The sequence below is a fragment of the Phyllobates terribilis genome, unplaced genomic scaffold (genome assembly GCF_046119375.1).
Source record: "Phyllobates terribilis strain yellow unplaced genomic scaffold, ASM4611937v1 Scaffold_7__3_contigs__length_470593459, whole genome shotgun sequence".
NCBI classification, from domain to species: Eukaryota; Metazoa; Chordata; class Amphibia; order Anura; family Dendrobatidae; genus Phyllobates; species Phyllobates terribilis.
In genome coordinates, this window is record NW_027362767.1 from 321,989,780 (window position 1) to 322,009,700 (window position 19,921).

General features: G+C 41.8%; 1 protein-coding gene across 3 annotated transcripts in view; it reads right to left on the minus strand.

The window, feature by feature from the left end:
- TRPC5 (transient receptor potential cation channel subfamily C member 5) overlaps positions 1–18,059 on the minus strand; it is a 538,378-nt gene extending 520,319 nt beyond the window's left edge. For 2 of the 3 annotated variants that reach the window (XM_073641141.1, XM_073641139.1), the window contains exon 1: positions 17,500–18,059. The gene's annotated coding sequence lies outside the window, so the exon portion shown is untranslated. The remainder of the gene's footprint in view (positions 1–17,499) is intronic. The other variant, XM_073641140.1, reaches the window with a different exon arrangement.
- Positions 18,060–19,921: the final 1,862 nt, after the last annotated feature.

Here is a 19,921-nt window from a genome sequence, read left to right on the forward strand (position 1 = left end):
ATTAGGAAGTAGGTCTCCCATTGTGTTTGCCTATGCAGTGAATGCAAGGGTTGCCAAAAATTTGGAGGCACTCCAATGCCCCTTGGAAGAGACGTAGAGGGCCTCATAAAAAAATATTCCCATTATTAGGAAGTGGGTCTCCCATAGTGTTGGCCTATGCAGTGAATGCAAGGGCTGCCAAAAATTGGGAGGCACTCCAATGCCCCTTAGAAGAGACGTGGAGGAGGGCCTCATAAAAAAATGTTCCCATTAGAAATGAGCGGGTCTCCTACACTTGTAATGCCCATGCACTAAGTGTATGGACTGACAAACATTTACCCCTGAGGGGTATACATGAACATACTGTTTAAATTTTTTTTTTTACAGGCATTACGAACCACGGTCACCCTGGTGATATGGTGATAGAGGATGAGTAGAAGGAAGAGGACAAAAGCAAATAGCCAAAATCAGGAAGCGTATACCCATGTCTGGGTGTGAAAAGGTGCATGGGAATACACCTCCCAAGAAAAGACACTGGATTTGAGTTTATGGTACGCTGCTATCATTCGGTGGTGTTGAGAAGTCTGGTCCAATCCAGCCCTTGTTCATTTTTATAAGAGTCAGCCTGTCAGAATTTTCAGTTGACAGGCGGATGCGCTTATCAGTTATAATTCCACTAGCGGCACTAAAAACCCGCTCTGATAAAATGCTGGCGGCAGGGCAGGCCAGGACCTCCAAGGCATAGAGAGCCAGTTCATGCCATGTGTCCAGCTTGGATATCCAATAATTATAAGGCACAGAGGAATCACGGAGGACGTTGGTACGGTCGGCAAGGTACTTCCTCAGCATCTACCCAAACTTTGCACTCCTTGTGATAGTACCCCGCGCTTCAGGGCCTGTGCGATGGGAGGGGCTGAGAAAACTCTCCCAGAACTTTGACAGTGTTCCCCTGCCTCTGCTGGATTGAAATCGTGTCTCTCTCGCCTGTACTCCTTGGTTGTCCAACGAAGTGTGCCCTCTGCCGCCAGCGTTTTCAGATGGGAATTTTTTTAATAGTTCCGCAACAAGGGCCTTCTGGTACAGCCCCATTTTTGTAGACCTGTCCACCTCAGGAATAAGAGATATAAAGTTCTCCTTGTAGCGTGGGTCTAGAAGTGTCACCAACCAGTAATGACTGTCACCCAAAATTTTGAGAACGCGAGGGTTATGGGAAAGGGAGCGTAACATAAACTCAGCCATGCATGCCAGACTACTAACAGGCAAGACTTCCGTCTCCTCACCAATAGGATGACTGACCATGCTCTCCCCCTCCTCTTCCTCTTTGTTCTCTGGCCATCCACGCTGAACAGACGGTATGAGAGTGTGGCGCCCCTGAGGGTTCAGTCGCCACAGGGGTACTGCACCTCAGATAGAGGTGTGGTATCTTCTCTTCCAGGTAAGGATGGAGCATCACTCAGGACCCCACTTCACCACTCAACACTACACCACTCCTGTCCTGTAGGGGGTCTAAATGCACCAGGGTGCTGCCCCGTCCGGGATAGAGGAGATGGGGGGAACCAAAGATAGGGGGAACCAAGTAGTGGGTGAGGGTGGAGGAAACACTTACAGGAAGCACTTATAGAACCATATATAATATATGGCCATCTTTAGTTAAAGGTCTTTTGATTCTGGTCTTCTGTCAGGGTCCAGCAAGAGTCTGTAGCTGGCTGAAGATTTACGGTCCTCGTTCTCTGGCCTTGAGACGAGGAGCGGGACGGAGTTAACAAGTGTCTCTGCCCAGTCAGGGTCCTGTTCTAGGAAGGCCTTGGAGGGAAGCTGAGGAGATAGGCTCCACAGGCAAAAGGATCCCAGGGGGATACGGATGGAGCGGAGTCGTCACCTGTATTCTTCACTCTGGCCCAGCCAGAGGGATTCCTGCTGCAAAAGGGGTAACCGGCCCCCGATATCTGACTTTGTCACTACACGTCTCAGTCAGAAAAGCCCGGAGGCTTAGTGGATCCCAGGGGGATACGGACAGAGCGGAGTCGCCACCTGTATCTCTCAACCTGCGTTTACCCAGTGGGACCCGGCCTTACACCACGTTCATACCACACACCGTCAGGTGAAGATTCAGTGGGAGAACTTACTAAGGAGAGGAACACACCAGCGGGGTCTTGACAGGTGCTCTTGATCTACCTGGGAAGTGCCGAACCCCCTTCCTGGTGGCCGCAGTATGCCGTGTGTAGCAGAGAGAAGCTTTCCGGTTGAAAGTGCATCTAAAGTGAGTAAAGACCCGGATGACTTCATTCACTGCCTCCGCTTGTTTATTCTTGTGCGGCACTGCACCCACCATTCCTCCACACGGTTCAGCAATCACTGCCCTGAGGCCTACTCCGCCTGTGGGGAATAGTACCAACCAAGCTGCCAGAACATCAGCCTCAGAGGACTGTCACCGCGCTGGTGGCCTTCACCAGAAACCACAGGTGGCGTAGTCGAACAATTAACCACTCATCCAGAAGCCCATTTTTCATGTGACAGCCCTGGGCACGGAACGGGCCTAGGCCACGACTGCATCCCCACAAAATCTGCAAGGCCCGGCTCCGAGTATCCCCCATTTACTCAGGGAGGGAGTCACAAGAGCTGTGCAGGTAGTACCGTCTATAGCGCATGAAACTAGCTCCTGTCCTTCCTCCTCCTCCTCCTCTTCCTCATTGTCACCCAATCCATGTTGGGATGAGATGAGGCTGGGCTGAGTGTAATCACCCTGTATGGTTCCTTGCTCCATCTCATCGTGCTCCGCCTACAATGCATCCTCTTTGATTGTGAGCAGAGAGCGTTTCAGAAGACAGAGAAGCGGGATGGTGATGCTAATTAAGGCGTCATCGCCGCTCACCATCTTGGTGGAGTCCTCAAAGTTTTAGAGGATGGTACATATGTCTGACATCCATGTCCACTCCTGAGGTCTTATGTGTGGAGTCTGAACTGAATACCGATGGCCATGTTGATGCTGGTACTCAACAACTGCCCTCGTCTGCTCACAAATCCTTCCCAACATCTGCAGTGTAGCGTTCCAACGCGTGGGGACATCACACACCAGTCTGTGAGCCAGAAGCTGCAAACACTGCTGAAACACGGCAAGGGCGGCGGAAGCTGTAGCTGACTTTCTAAAATGGGCATACAGGCGGTGTACTTTAACAAGCAGATCCGGCAGCTCCGGGTAGGATTTGAGAAACTGCTGAACCACGAGGTTAAACACATGGGCCAGGCATGGTACGTGTGTGAGCTCGCCTCGCCTCAGAGCCGACAGCAGGTTCCGGCCATTGTCACACGCGACCATGCCTAGCTGTAGGTTCAGCGGTGTGAGCCACAGATCTGCCTGCTCTCTCAGAGCTGTCCACAACTCTTCAGCATTGTGCGGTTTGTCACCTAAGCATATTAGCTTCAGCACAGCCTGTTGCCTCTTGGCCGAGGCAGTGCTGCAGTGCTTCCACCTTCTGACTGATGTGGTCATTTCGGAGATAGAGGCTGAAGAGGAGGAGGAGGCTGAGGAGGATGAGGTGCAGGAGCTGTAGACCATGGGGGCAACCTTGATTGACCTAGGGCCTGCAATCCTCGACGTCGGGAGGACGTGTTCCGTCCCAAGGTCCGACTGGGTCCCGGCTTCCATTATGTTAACCCAGTGTGCCGTCAGCGAGATGTACTGTCCCTGTCCACAAGCACTTGTCCACGTGTCCATGGTTAAGTGGACTTTCCCGGTAACTGCGTTGTTGAGGGCACGGCTAATGTTTTGGGACACCTGCTTGTGTAGTGCGGGGAGGGCACACTGTCGTGTTACTGGCGATACTGGAGGTCAGTGGCCGGAGCAGATGTGTACAGGTGACCTGACCGTGGGAAGACTTCTGGAGATGCAGTATATGGCGGTAGTAGTTCACTATGTCAGCAGATGCAGTATATGGCGGTAGTAGTTCACTATGTCAGCAGATGCAGTATATGGCGGTAGTAGCTCACTATGTCAGCAGATGCAGGGGCCCGCTCAAGCAAGGGCCGGCCGGGATCACACACGAGCACCAGGTTCGTTTAGGCAATAGAAGTTCGAGGTAGGAACGGCAGAGTTTTCACAAGAAGCAGGAAAGCGCCAGCAGAACACCTTCCAAATCAGGAGCTCAGATAATGCTTCACTCAGTTAGACTGAGCACCACAATACTCAGCAACAGGAAGCTGCACAGGGCCAGGTATATATAGCAGGTCCAATCAATCTCAATCAGGGCGGGAACAATCAGCAGGGCAGGTGATGATCTCTATCCCAGACGAAGTTCATATGGTTTCAGGCAGGAGTTAAACAAGTTCCAAATAGCTCCACAGCAAAGGAACAGACTAGAAAGCAATGGGTCACAGGTTCAAATCCTAACACACATCGGGAGAAATAGTGGCGGCTGGGGACCGAGTACCGAGGGACGGCTGCCGCCATCAGGTTGCGGAATGCTTCCGTCTCCACAAGCCTAAAAGGCAACATTTTGAGCGCAAGCAGTCATGAAATATGAGAATTTAGTAGTGTGGCCTGTGGGGTGTTGGCTGCATATTTGCGCTTGCGTTTCAAAGACTGGGGTATGGACAACTGAACGCTGCGCTGGGACAAAGACGTAAATGTGCTTGTGATGGTGCTAGTTGAGAGCGTGCAACGACAGGTGCAGGGCAGGAGGCATCTTCGCATGCACCATGGACAGGGGATTGGTTTGCATGCACGACAGCGAAAGAAGCAATGGTGCCACCCGCAGACACTGTTCCTGGACCCTGGGGTTCGGCCCACAAAGTCGGGTGCTTTGCTGCCATGTGCCTGATCATGCTGGTGGTGGTCAGGCTGGTTGTTTTGCCACCCCTGCTGATGCTGGCCTGGCAGGTGGTGCAAATGGCCTTTTTGGGTTATCGGCAGAGTCTTTAAAAAACAACCAGACTCGGGAAGACCTAATAGTTGTACTGGCGACTTCCTTCATGTTGGTGCTACGGGGAGCGGTTGCCTTCCTTCTGTCTGCGGCCACCACACTGCTTCTTCCTGCCTGCTGGGGTGCTCTGCTTCCCTCCCCCTGTGTGCTGCTCTCATCGCTCTGTATGTCCTCCTGCCAGGTTGGGTCAGTCACTATATCATCCACCACCTCGTCTTCCACTTCCGCACCCTGGTCCTCCTCCTGACTTTCTGGCAATTGTGTCTCATCATCGTCCACCGCTTGTGACACCTTCCCACCGTCACCTTCGTGTGACCTTGGCTGCTCAAATATTTGGGCATCGCTACACGTGATCTCCTCTTGCCCCACTTCAAGTGGACCGGGCAAGAGGCCCGAATCTATAAATGGAAAAGTGAACAGCTCTTCAGAGTGTCCAAGTGTGGGATCAGTTGTCTCCAGGGACTTGGCATGGTGGGAGGAAGGAGGATCAGGGTGAGGAATATGCGGTCCAGACTCACGGCTACTGAGACTTGATCGTGTGGAAGACAGGGTGATGGTGGCTAAGTGACTGGAAGCATTATCCGCTATCCAACCAACAACCTTTTGACACTGCTCTGGGTTCAATAGAGGTGTGCTGAGGTCCCCTAGGAATTGGGACAGGAAAGTCGGGCAAGAAGATGTGGGTGTTTGTTGTGGCACAATTTCAGCTTGCCCACGGCCTTGTCCTCTGCCTCTGCATGCACCATTAGCATCACGTCCAGTTCCCCGTCCCTTGCCACGTGCCTTGCCCATTTTAAATGGAGGACAGTATCTTCCACGCTCACTACAAATGACTGAGTTTGGAGCGAACTTATATGTGATCTGTGTGATGGACAAAACAGAGTTTTAAATAGTTTGAACAGCAAACTCGTGTGAATTGCTTCACTGACACACTGAAAGAAATTTTTAATGGAGGCCAGAAATAGCAGTATTTTCTGACAACGTATATGTGATCCCTGTAATGGAGAAAACACAGTTTTAAATAGCAGGATTTCTAGCGCTGTAATATGGAAAGGACCTGGCTGTATTCTGCAGTGCCAACAAGCAAATGGCGCAGGAAAACTGTGTTCTCTGGATTGCTTTTTAAGCAAATAATGAGGATTAAGATCCAAAAAAAAGTATTCCTGGCCCCTGAGACCTGGGCTTTTGTATAGAAATATCTAACAGCAGCAGAAGGCAGAATTGGAATGGAGCCTCTTGTGCTATATGCACTGCAGTCTGCTATAAACACTGCCTGCCTGCCTATATACCCTGCCTGCCTGATATCTCTGCAGATGGATTAGTCCTCAGAAGGACTGTTTGTTAATATGGATATGTGTAATGTATGGTTTTTCTCCCTACACTACCTAATACATAAGCAAATCTCTCCCTAACGCAGCAGCACCTCTCCCTACTCTGCCTGATTCCGGAGTGACTGTAACGAGCATGGCGGCGCCAGGTCTGATATAGACCCGATGACGCTGTGCGGTCAGCCAATCACTGTAATGCCACAACCACCATGGCTGCGGTATTACAATGAGTGGCAGGCAATCCCTGCATGTTGATTGGCACTCTAAAGAGCGCCAAACATGCAGGGAGGGGACCCGAGCATCCGCCCGAGCATCTCGCAAGTACTCGGCGAGCTCCGAGCATCTCGAGTACTTGCGAGTATGCTCGCTCATCACTATATATAATACATATTTTTTTATTATTATTATTTTTTTACTGTTGTTTCTGTTTATTGCTATTGCCTGGCCGCCAGTTAAATTGCACCATTTCACAGGCAGATTAATCTAATACAGCCAGCCACAGCTAACAGGCACATCGAAAGGTGACATTGTGTTAAAACACATTGAATACCTCTTCTCAACAGATACAATTATTGCTAGCAGTTTAACTAATTGAACTGCAGACTGCTAATTAGCATTCCACCCAGCCTGGTAAATGCAGTTTCCTCTACTGGTTGCATCATTTGGTAGCTCTGAGGAGAAGCACGTTCTCAAATTATCATTGACTAAAATACAAATGAAGTAATCAGACCAATGGTTGAAAGCACCCTGCAAAATAAATAATAAAAATACTATGTAATTGCTCAAATAAAATCAAACCAGATCAACTATACATGGTTTCTCATGCCAATTGCCAGACCTCGGTACAAATACACAGTACACATTTTTAAAAAATACAATTAATTAGCAACAGTTTGCTTCTCTACATGCCATAAAGCAATTTAATAATTAATTAGGGCTCCTATTTCTTAATCAGCATTCTGTACTGATCAACAGGGAATTATAGCGACAACTATGTACTGTAAAAGCGAGGATTTGTCTGTGGCATAGGATTGTAGGGTGCTATATGGATGCAGAGAATGACATCCTATAGAAGAAGATTGTGCCGTTCGTACGGGGCCAATGAGAGAAAGAGACTACAGCTATAGTTGACCCCATACCTTATGCTATCGTGTTGCAAAAAACAATCCAAAAATCCCCTTCTTCAGAGGAAATGCAATTTTGTTAATAAAAAATGGAGTTCAGATTGAACATGGAATTGGTGCATTGTGGAAACCAACAAACCTGCCCTGAGTGGTGAAATTCAGCATAACAATGTGGTGGGCCAATTTTGAAATTTGCTGTAGTTCATTTTCTCTTCAATGCAGGCCAAATACAGATTGCCCCCTTTCTTAAAACATAAATTAATCATGGTTTATCACATCTTTGGGAAGCTGAGTTCAATTTCCCCAGCCACACACAGGCCTGATTACTGCCACACCTGTTCGCAATCAAGAAATCACTTAAATAGGATCTGCCTGACAAAGTAAAGTAGACCAAAAGATCCTCAGATGCTAGACATCATGCTGTGTTCCAAAGAAATTCAGGAAGAAATGAGAAATAAAGTAATTGAGATCCATCAGTCTGGAAAAGGTTATAAGGCCATTTCTAAAGCTTTGGGACTCAAGCAAACCAAAGTGAGAGCCATTATCTACAAATGGCGTAAACATGGAACAGTTTTGGACCTTCCTAGGAGTGGCCGGCCAACCAAAATTACCCCAAGACTCATCCAAGATGTCACAAAAAAAAACACTTCAACATCCAAAGAACTGCCGGTCTCACTTGCCTCAGTTAAGGTCAGTATTCTTGACTTCACCATAAGAAAGAGACTGGGCAAAAATGGCATGCATGGCAGAGGAAAATGACTGCCGAGCAAAAAGAGCACAATGGCTCGCCTCAGTTTTGTCAGAAAACATCTTGATGATTGCCAAGACTTTTGGGAGAATACTCTGTGGACTGACGAGACAAAAGTTGAACTTTTTGGAAGGTGTATGTCCCATTACATCTGGCGTAGAAGTAGCACAGCATTTCAGAAAAGGAACATACCAACAGTAAAATATGTGGGTGTTAGTGTGATGGTCTGGGGCTTTTTTGCTACTTCAGGATCTGGAAGACTTGCTGTGGTAAATAAAACCATGAATTCTCCTGTCTACCAAAAAATTCTGAAGGAGAAGGTTCGGCCATCTGTTCGTGACCTTAAGCTGAAACACACTTGGGTTATGCAGCAGGACAATGATCCAAAACACACCAGCAAGTCCACCTCTGAATGGCTTAAGAAAACAAAATTATGACATTGGAGTGGCCTAGTCAAAGTCCTAACCTTAGTCCGATTGAGATGTTGTGGCATGACCTTAAAAAGGCGGTTCATGCTCGGAAACCCTTCAGTGTGGCTGAATTACAACAATTTTGCAAAGATGAATGGGCCAAAGTTCTTCCAGAGCATTGTAAAAGACTCATTGCCAGTTATTGCAAACGCTTAATTGCAGTTATTGCTACTAAGGGCGGACCAACCAAATATTAGGTTTAGGGGGCAGTCACTTTTTGATACAGGGCCCTGTAGGTTTGGATTTATTTTTCCCTTAATAATAAAAACCTTCATTTAAAAACTGCATTTTGTGTTTACTTGTGTTATCTTTGTCTAATATTTAAATTTGTTTTGTGATCTGAAACATTTAAGTGTGACAAACATGCAAAAGAATAAGAAATCAGGAAGGGAGGAAACACTTTTTTTACACCACTGTATGTAACATATTCTTAATAAATTCCCAATACAATTACATTTAAAGAGTTTCTGTCAGCACAGAATGACTGTTTACCAAGTACAGGCGCTCGGTGCACAAAGGCATGGCCAATCATTTATACGTATACACCTTTCCACCTGCTTGTTTTACATCTATCTTCACCCCTCTCTTCTTTGACTGACATCTCTGACTTCATAGACCCAAGGAATGACGGAGATTGATGGAAAACAAGCAGGTGGGAAGGTGTATATAAATGTTTGGCCTCGCCATGGTGCACCAAGCGCCTGTACTTGGTTTGAACAGTCATTCTGTGCTGACAGAGTCCCTTTTATTGAAATGTAATATTATATTTTACTGGTTGATCAAAATTGCCACCAGCAATATCAGCTGAACGCTGCATTTATAGAAGGGTTGTCTATGGGACAATCCCTTTAATGCAGAATCAAAACTGTTTATTCAATAAAGAAGATTGATTTTTAGAAGTGGTAGTGTCATTATTACTATGACTTTATTATTACAGATTACTACTTTTTATAAATATATTGATACTAAGATTTCAGAATGTAATATTTCATTATATATAGTTACAGTGCTGGCCAAAAGTATTGGCACCCCTGCAATTCTGTCAGATAATACTCAGTTTCTTCCTGAAAATGATTGCAATCACAAATTCTTTGGTATTATTCTCTTCATTTAATTTGCTTGCAAGGAAAAAACACAAAAGAGAATGAAGCAAAAATCAAATAATTGATCATTTCACACAAAACTCCAAAAAAGGGCTGGACAAAAGTATTGGCACCCTCAGCCTAATACTTGGTTGCACAACCTTTAGCCAAAATAACTGCGAACAACTGCTTCCGGTAACAATCAATGAGTTTCTTACAATGCTCTGCTGGAATTGTAGACCATTCTTCTTTGGCAAACTGCTCCAGGTCCCTGATATTTGAAAGATGCCTTCTCCAAACTGCCATTTTGAGATCTCTCCACAGGTGTTCTATGGGATTCAGGTCTGGAATCATTGCTGGCCACCTTAGAAGTCTCCAGTGCTTTCTCTAAAACCATTTTATAGTGCTTTTGGAAGTGTTTTGGGTCATTGTCCTGCTGGAAGACCCATGACCTCTGAGGGAGACCCAGCTTTCTCACACTGGGCCCTACATTATGCTGCAAAATTTGTTGGTAGTCTTCAGACTTCATAAAGCCATGCACACGGTCAAGCAGTCCAGTGCCAGAGGCAGCAAAGCAACCCCAAAACATCAGGGAACCTCCGCCATGTTTGACTGTAGGGACCGTGTTCTTTTCTTTGAATGCCTCTTTTTTTTCCTGTACACTCTATGTTGATGCTTTTAGCCAAAAAGCTCTACTTTTGTCTTATCTAACCAGAGAACATTCTTCCAAAACGTTTTAGGCTTTCTCGGGTAAGTTTTTGAAAACTCCAGCCTGGCTTTTTTATGTCTCGGGGTAAGAAGTGGGGTCTTCCTGGGCATCCTACCATACAGTCCCTTTTCATTCAGACGCCGACGGATAGTACGGGTTGACACTGTTGTACCCTCGGACTGCAGGGCAGCTTGAACTTGTTTGGATGTTAGTCAAGGTTCTTTATCCACCATCCGCACAATCTTGCATTGAAATCTCTCGTCAATTTTTCTTTTCCGTCCACATCTAGGGAGGTTAGCCACAGTGCCATGGGCTTTAAACTTCTTGATGACACTGCGCACGGAAGACACAGGAACATTCAGGTCTTTGGAGATGGACTTGTAGCCTTGAGATTGCTCATGCTTCCTCACAATTTGGTTTCTCAAGTCCTCAGACAGTTCTTTGGTCTTCTTTCTTTTCTCCATGCTCAATGTGGTACACACAAGGAAACAGGACAGAGGTTGAGTCAACTTTAATCCATGTTAACTGGCTGCAAGTGTTATTTATTTATTGCCAACACCTGTTAGGTGCCACAGGTAAGTTACAGGTGCTGTTAATTACACGAATTAGAGAAGCATCACATGATTTTTGAAACAGTGCCAATACTTTTGTCCACACCCTTTTTTAGGTTTGGTGTGGAATTATATCCAATTTGGCTTTAGGACAATTCTTTTTGTGTTTTTTTCATTGAAGACAAATTAAATGAAGAGAATAATACCAAAGAATTTGTGATTGCAATCATTTTCAGGAAGAAACTGAGTATTATCTGACAGAATTGCAGGGGTGCCAATACTTTTGGCCAGCACTGTATATAACATATAAAGTAAATATTACAGCGAGCTGTCTAAAAAAATAACAAATTCCTAGACATTAGCAAACATCTCCCACTTTTATCAATGATGGATGACTTTGCCTTTTCTTAAAAAACATATTTAGGAAGATTTATTAATATTGCCTAAAATAAAGACAGAATAAACCTAGAAGAGACAATCAGAAGACGCGAGAAATTCATCACAGTGCCCAAACACTGTTTGATAGATTTGACAAATCGTGATAGACATGAAACTTTTTTTTATTTTATGCCACCTCTTGGTTGATTTATTTTAGGCCACTATTTTGCGTCAAGATTGGGGCGCTTGTCAATGATAACTTTGGAGCATTTTAGGGTGTGACTTAGCCATACCTCCATTACCAGACTAAATCATGTAACAACTATAAACCACAGCATGCATGCTTTCTATTGCGCAATCTGTGCAGGAATTCCCTAATGTGTTCTGCCATAAACGTTTGTATTGAAATTAAGAAAATTAAGGGCAATACTTTCAGCCTTATTGTCAAGCAAAATAGTTACATTTTAGGCTCTATTGTAACATAAAACCTCATACACATAGCTATAACCTCATACACATAGCTATAAAACCTTTCGTTTAGAGCTAAACTAAACCAGCTAACCATTAACTTATACAGGGTATTTACTGTACATCAATTTACATTTGATTTCAAAGTGGGAAATGCAGATATTTTCTCTGTTGAGTTTCGCACAAATGCTCCATCAAGCACTCGCCATCAGATGTATGTTTAGAGATTTTATTCCCTAACTCACTATGGCTCTGATTCCAAGTGTCGCCATTAAACATCCATGTCACCTACATGAAGGCCAATAATTGCTCTTTCTATTGATATTGTATGTCTCCAATTCATATTATGATGTTCTTAGGGTCCTGGCATGGTAATTGAAGAGTTGTTTAGAGATGTAGATACTAAATGGAAAACTCTGCTTGCCATATTGTGCATATGAATGTGGAAATTGTAGTCATAATTGTAACATGACATATAACTATCTACTTATTTTGACAATTTTGAGTTTACAAGAAAATTGGATTTAAAGCAAAAGTAACTTAAAATTCAATTCTTATCTGTAATTCATTAAGCAGTATTTTCAATTAAATGGTGCATATGAACTTTTCTTTGTAGAGAAGATTTTTTTCAAGTCAGCTCAAAGATTGACTTATTTGAATTGAAACCATGAAATACTTATTTTTACATTTTAGGCTCCACCTGTGTTTCATCTAATAATGCACCTAAACCACCCAAGCAAATTGACAGAAACCCTGCCACTTGCATTGTCTGATTAATGAAAAGGTTATGCAATATCAAGACTCTTAATTATGCTTAATACCACATTTCTCTTAGAATGGCCAACCACACTCTTAGAGTTGTCCCTGTTGGTTCAACTGGCCAACAAGTAATAGGAAACAGGGATCAAATCCCTTTAAAGCATAAATCCTTTAATTTTTCACTAACCAGATGTCTCTTTGATGTAGTGGGATAAAAAGTAAGTTAAACTGATAAACTATCATTACCCCATGCAGTTTACATAAAAAAATGCCCTCTGTGATGGATACATTTTTGGGTGGAACAAGTCATTTGATATATAAACAAGATTAACATTCATGAGAGAGCAGACCATGTGGATGCTATGGAGCCCCTGGATAGAAGTGTCCAGCCCCGGTTTGTTTCATCCACAATCAGGACTTCTTTCTCCAAAGGAAATGCAATAATATAAAAAAAGTGCTCAAGGATATACAGTAGATAGGAAAACAAATACCAGACCGTTCTGCTGTCGGTGGCAAAACCTAGGGCCATTTTGATAATTCTATTCTGGGCCTTTTCTCTTCTATTCATGCTACTGGAAATATAATTATTTGTATTGTCTAATAAATCGTTGAGCAGAGAAGTTACCAGGAATAATTGAAGTAAAAGAATAATATGGTAAAATTGTATTTGACCATAATAAATCGTTGAACAGAGAAGTTACCAGGAATAATTTAAGTAAAAAAATAATATGATAAAATTGTATTTGACCATTATATTTGTGTAAATATTGTCTCCATGTTAATTTAAAATTATTAGATTTCACTTTTTTTTTAAATTGGAGTACTTCCATTCTTCATTGTTTGGACAAATAGATTGATTTAAATGTGTTTAATAGGTTCATTGATATATCCACATTTATTCATTTTAACTGCTTGACAATATATTGATGCATTTTAGAATTAAATTAAATATAGTAACAACTCCTGTAAATGGCACATGGTTCAGACAGACAAATAGAGAATAAATTGGCAATGACTTTTTTAAACCTACTCCACAAAGCAATTCAATTAAGCGGCTGTATTCCCGTTATATCTGACTGTTTACAAGTCAAATACTATTGAGCAGGAGTGTATAGAGTACTTGCTTTCCTTTTGCAGATATACATATAATCAAAAGTATTTGGAGGTATGTAACTATCTTGTTCTGTAGAATAGGAGCACATGATGAGATGAAGCATTGTTTTCATTTGACTTTTAAAAACTTGGTCATATAGTAGAGAATGCAGTATCATCACTGCTATCATCACTGCTGTGTGTGATCTAAATGTCCGGGGATGATGTGGAAATCAATTATATCAACCACGCAATGTATTAGCAATTCACTGGAGAGAAACAGATAGAACCACAGCAAGTTACAATAAAAGGGCACTTAATTTCTGTCCATCTGTACACTTCACAGACAGATTTCATAGACAGTAGACACCTTGTTTGGTATACATGTCATTGTTTTTGTTTGGTTGTTTATTTGTTTCTTTTTTTAAAGAGTATAATAGTATAATATAATGATGTACAGTTTGTCTAAATAAAATCCTAACATATTTATATTCTTGTGAAATTTAAACACTTCCAAAAGTGGAATATAATGGGATTTGCTTTGGCCTCCATTGCAAATTCTACCAAAAATATCAGACAAAATAGTAAAGTATGTAGTGCTATTTAGTCTAGTAACATTCCTGACACCAAGATAGAAGCTGGGAAGATCCTATTATTGTCTTCTGATGTACTGGACCATGCAATTGGCAAAAGAAGAAGTATCATAATCACCAAATGCAGCCTTAGGCCATGTTCACACGTTCAGTATTTGGTCAGTATTTTACATCAGTATTTGTAAGCCAAAATCAGAAGTGGAACAATCAGAGGAAAAGTATAATAGAAACACGCCACCACTTCTGTATTTATCAAACACTCCTGATTTTGTCTTACAAATACTGATGTAAAATACTGACCAAAATACTGAATGTGTGAACGTGGCCTAAGAGTAACAAACTTGTAGCTCAGTGGAAAGGGCAATATTGATACAAAAACTAAAGGTCAGAGAGGTAGCAGGGCCTAATACCTAAGCATATATTACTGATGACACAGACCACATTAGATAATGTTGATGTATGTTCTCGCCGTGTTTGTGTGAGTTTCCTCCAGGTTCTCCGGTTTCCTCCCACACTCCAAAAACAGACTGATAGAGAATCTAGATTGCGAGCCCCTATGGGGACAGTAATAATAATGTCTGTAAAGCCCTGTGGAATTAATGGCACTATAAAAGCAAGTAAAATAAATACATAACTAAATTAATATAATATATAATATACAAGGGGGAAGCTTGAGGTGAGACGCGCGTCGGGTGCATTTTCCTTGATATGTAAAGTGTACTCCATGCCACTGGGCATTATTATCATTATGTGAACTTTTTTGTGATATCACTCTCTCCGTTTATCTGTATGTACCTTAAAGGGCCATAACTTATACAGCACTGGCATTTTTTGGCTTGTACCTTTTGAGTATACGTCCTCAATACTGCAATTGCATATAACTCTGTATTGATTTGTAGTATTTACACAAGGGAGCTTTGTTATTACTACTTATCTACCTTTGGTATTTTATATGTCTGACTTGTGTATGTCTATTTTTATGCTTTTAATGATTGTCTTATCCAATAAAGAATATATTTTTATTGATTTTCTGTTTGCACATTTCTATATCAGTATTCATATATATATCTGAAATGTATAGAAATTTGATTTTGAAATCTGTTCAGGATCACTCATCCTTTATGCCTCTCAGACTGCTCTTTTCATATGTTGCAAAGGGTCTGCAGACACCTTAGGAATAGGGGACCAATTGTGTCTGGAAAATGCCACTACTACTTTTGCTGTTCTACTGCTGGGGCCTATCCAGGTCCAAATAATCTGATAACAAAGAAGATGATTTAAACAATAGATTTAGTAAATTAGACCATATAAGTGACCCTGTGACATTGTATTAATAATAATGGGCTAGTAAATCATAAGTTAAAAAATATTTGATAGTGATGAAAATGGACGTACAATTCTTACTGTACAATTGAAGAAACAGTTTATATACAAAGAGAGGAATGTTCATCTTATTAGAGCAAGATATGGCAATGAAGAAGAGGTCCCCAAACATGTGCTATCCCTTAGCCAGAATCGTAGGATGAGTCACTTTCCAAGATCAAAAATAGCTTTCATTTGTGGCTACCCAATAACAGTGTCCTGAGTGGGGAACGATAGTTCCAAGGTGAACTTTCGAATAGAAAAGCTGTCAACCAAACCAAACAATTGAGTATATACATAAATTACAAGGCATTTTTTGGCCTTCTATGAAGAAATATATCAGCATAAGATAATCTGCTCAAGCCTTCCATTTGGTCAATGGCCACAGTGGCAATGCATGCTGGGTGATGAAGAAAGGAAGTCCCGGCACCTATGGTGCTGACGATAAGGAACATTTTTTTTCAAAAAAAGAGGAAGGCAAGATACAGACCATGACAATCAGAATAGTTCATGGCCATATTATGTTCACAAATTCATTTTTAGTTGGTTGTGGGGGACGATGGCAGCAATACCACGCTTTTATTCTGGTTTTAGGTAAAATTATATATGTTTCTAAACTCTATTAACGGAGAAGTACATAATTTTAGTAACATTCTCAGGTGTGCTATATGATGGGCCCTTTACCAGTGAATAAAGGTATTAAAAATGATCATCTATATATTGCAATATATGCGGCTTCTAATATTCACGATGCAATGAAGTCTGCGTCCATGAAGATCTGCACTATGATGTCTGCGTGCAGAATACAGTTATAAAAGCACAATTTATACAGGGTCTATACTGTGCTAATCCATGTAATATGGCTACATGTAAGGAAGGCTCCAGAGGAAGATAAGACATCAGCAGTCCTAGCTGCTGCTTTACTAAATCATTTATAGGAAGGGATATACCTATTGCAAATATCCAGGTATAAGGATGATGCAGCTGCATTATTAGCCATTTATACATTTCAGTAGAACAATAATAGCCAGTAGGTTAGTGATTGGTGCGGACCAATACCCTAAATCTGCTCCCAGCATTGCATTCCCTCTTCCTTCATGACAGCAAACAGGCGTACAGACCATGCAGGGGCTAAACTGTGACATAATCATTCAAGATGCATTAAACATAATATAGTAAATGAATTATTCTTACTAATAACTAGCTATTCCAGAATTGCCAGAACAGGAACCTTAACCTATAATCATAAAACAAAAGAGCCATCTAAGCTTGCAATCAGATCCTACTCGAGATACAGGACACTATGCAGATCTTAACAGCAGAGCAGCAGAAAATCTCCAAAAATGTGCGCTTGTAAACATGAGCTGTCAGTTAACGTATATCGTTGTGACTGTGTGTTGTATCATGCAGCTAGTAAGTATGCATACGTACGGCGGTGCCATATAAGTGGATTCTGTACAATAAACCTGACATTGAAGAGGTCAAGGATCGCACTGGAACAATTGACATTTTTAGAAACAGAAATTTCCAGCATGGAAAAACTGGGTCACACAAAGCCCAAAGTAATATTTAAAGATTCTTCCAATGCAGCGTATAGAATTCCCTCAATCATTGTGTGGACTAAACATTAGGTTCCTTTAATTGCCTTAACTCCGGCTTTTCCTTTCTGGTGGGTATTAATACTTAAGCTGTTGTCGAGAACACCAAGGTTTATGGTGCATCATGTCTGGGTGAAGGATAGGATGAGCATATCCAAAAAAATTACGGCACAGAATTTATTAAATATTATTGTATGAAAATTGTCCGAGACATCAATAATTAATACCGCCTGCCTATTTAACCTGTATTGGCTCAGCATTGCTTAGATTGTCTGCTCGAGGCCCCTTGGTGAGCAGTGATACAACAGAGAACAATAGATGGAAATGGTATGGACTTACCTAGGCTGACACTTATGGTCTACATGATCAGAGATCTCCTTGTGTACGCTGCATCCACTTCTGCTATACATCCTCTTTTCAACCTAAGAAGAAGCCCAGTAAGTCCAATAAGTCACACATATTCCTATTCTCTCCCAAACTTCCCCATGGTTGCAGAAAAGGAACTGTAATAAATAAACACCATAGGTATTAATGACGGCACTTTCTTCTTATATCTTCTCTACAGCGATAAAAGGAACAAATAACCTCTTTTCCATTTGGAGATTATATACAGCAGCAACATCATGGTTTCTTCGATTCAATAGAAACCTGGAGATAAAAGCATCTTCCACTGGAAAAACAGGGGAGAGTTTAGCATGCCCCTACCATAACTCATTGTTGTATCGCACAATGCCATAAACGATCTTCTTTGTCATAATTTCCCAAATAGATGAGAAAATGCTTCCTGGAAAGAGCTACCTTTGGATGAAGGCTGTGGATGCTATTGTATGATGCTTGTATGTGTGTGTGTTTCAAGGAGCAGAAGCAGCAGTCAGTGAAATGCATGCACCTCCCTCTATCCTCTCCCTCCCACCCTATCTTTCCCTCTGTCAGCCTCTGCCTAACACCTTGCACACATACACATGCCACTAATGCAGATGCACACTCAGGATCCGTCCACAATCTCTGCTTTGATGTGTGCATTCCTTTAAAAATGGCCAAAAATGAGCAAACTGTTTGTCTCGGTCTCCTGGTTCTTCCAACTTTGCCATTGTCAATACCTGTATGATATATGTGAGATTAACCATGTAGCAGAGCTGAGTATATCAGCGTAGCAGAGCATAGTTGGTCATTTGGTAGAACTAATCCAAAGTGATTACAAGATCTAGCAACTTAACAGATAAAAATTGTAACTTTTCTCAAATACGTCTCTACATAGCTGTATTTATTATTATTATTATTATTATTTGTAATGTTGTTGCTACTATTATTATTATCAATATCATTAATACAATAAATATTTCTTTTTTTTTTAGTATTGTTTTAAAAACAGAGCACAGTCCTAATAAATAGCAACCAGAGATTGTCAGATATCACCTCCTATAATGAGAATATTACATATATTCTAGGATGCAATGCACTGTCATCGACCAAGAAGAGGTTAAGCCATCAAGTTTTAGAATTGCTTTGTAGGTTTCTATGGCAATGGCAGCTGATGATGCATTTAAAGTAATTAAGTATATTGCGGGCAGTCTGTAGAAAGCTTCCAGAACTTTGTAGTATATTACAGGACATTAAGAGGTTAATCTGGATTTTCATTCATCTTAATCGCAACAAGCAACCGACATGAAACAGTCTGTTTTATTTTTCTGTCATTAAATTCTATGCATCCATAATGTCCAAATCCCTAGGGGGGGAGAGAAAAAAAAGCTTGTCTTCTTATCCATTGCTAGGGATCATGTGCTGTCAGTGTATGCAGCTTAACATTGGGAGAGCGATCACTGCCTTTTATTGTAACTATAATGTTATATTGATGCAATGATATTATATTTATTTATACTATATTAACATTTTTGCCAGATTTGTTTACCCTGATTTGTCCATATTTTTATTACTCCAGTTCTCTATTATTTTCCCTTGACATAACCTTTGCTTTAATTATTTGGGCAGCTCCCCCAACCTTAATAAATATAGATATTGTGCATTTTTATTGGGAAACCATCAGGATCATGAAAACAGGGACAGATTAGCTGCCACGCATCACGGGGCTTCAGTATAATGGGGCGATCTGAGTTACAGATGTCTGGTTTTTGACTTTTCCTCTTGGCTGTACATAACCCGACGTGAGTGATGAGCAACTTTGAAAACAAGACAATACAAACAAACATGACTTTGCGATACTCTGTCAGGAGATTATCTTACATGTATCACCACCCAGAGGTATTAAAGGGGTTTTCCCACAAACAAAAGTTTATTTTAATCAATAGATCTTGGAAAAATAATAACTCTCGTAATTGAATGTGTTTAAAAAAAAATGTTTTGTTCTGAGATAATCTTATAAATGTTCCCCTGCTGTGTGCTGTGTAATGGCTGCGTCTGACTGTCCAGGAACATGGTCTAGTTATACCACAGCTCCTGGGAAGTGAAAGAAGCAAAATAGTATACAGACAGGACAGCATGGGATCACAGCTGATTCTTTTTGTAAGGTAAAACATTTCCCTGTCTGTTTTTAAACAATGTTTTACTTCAAAGAAAGAATCAGCTGTGATCCCCTGCTGTAATGTCTGTATACTTTTTTGCTTCCTCCCCTGCCGAGGAGATGTGGTATGATCAGACCATGTTCCTGTACGGTCAGACACAGCCATTACACAGTACACAGCAGGGGCACATTTATAAGATTATCTCAGCATAGGAACGTTTTATATAAACACATCCAGTTGTG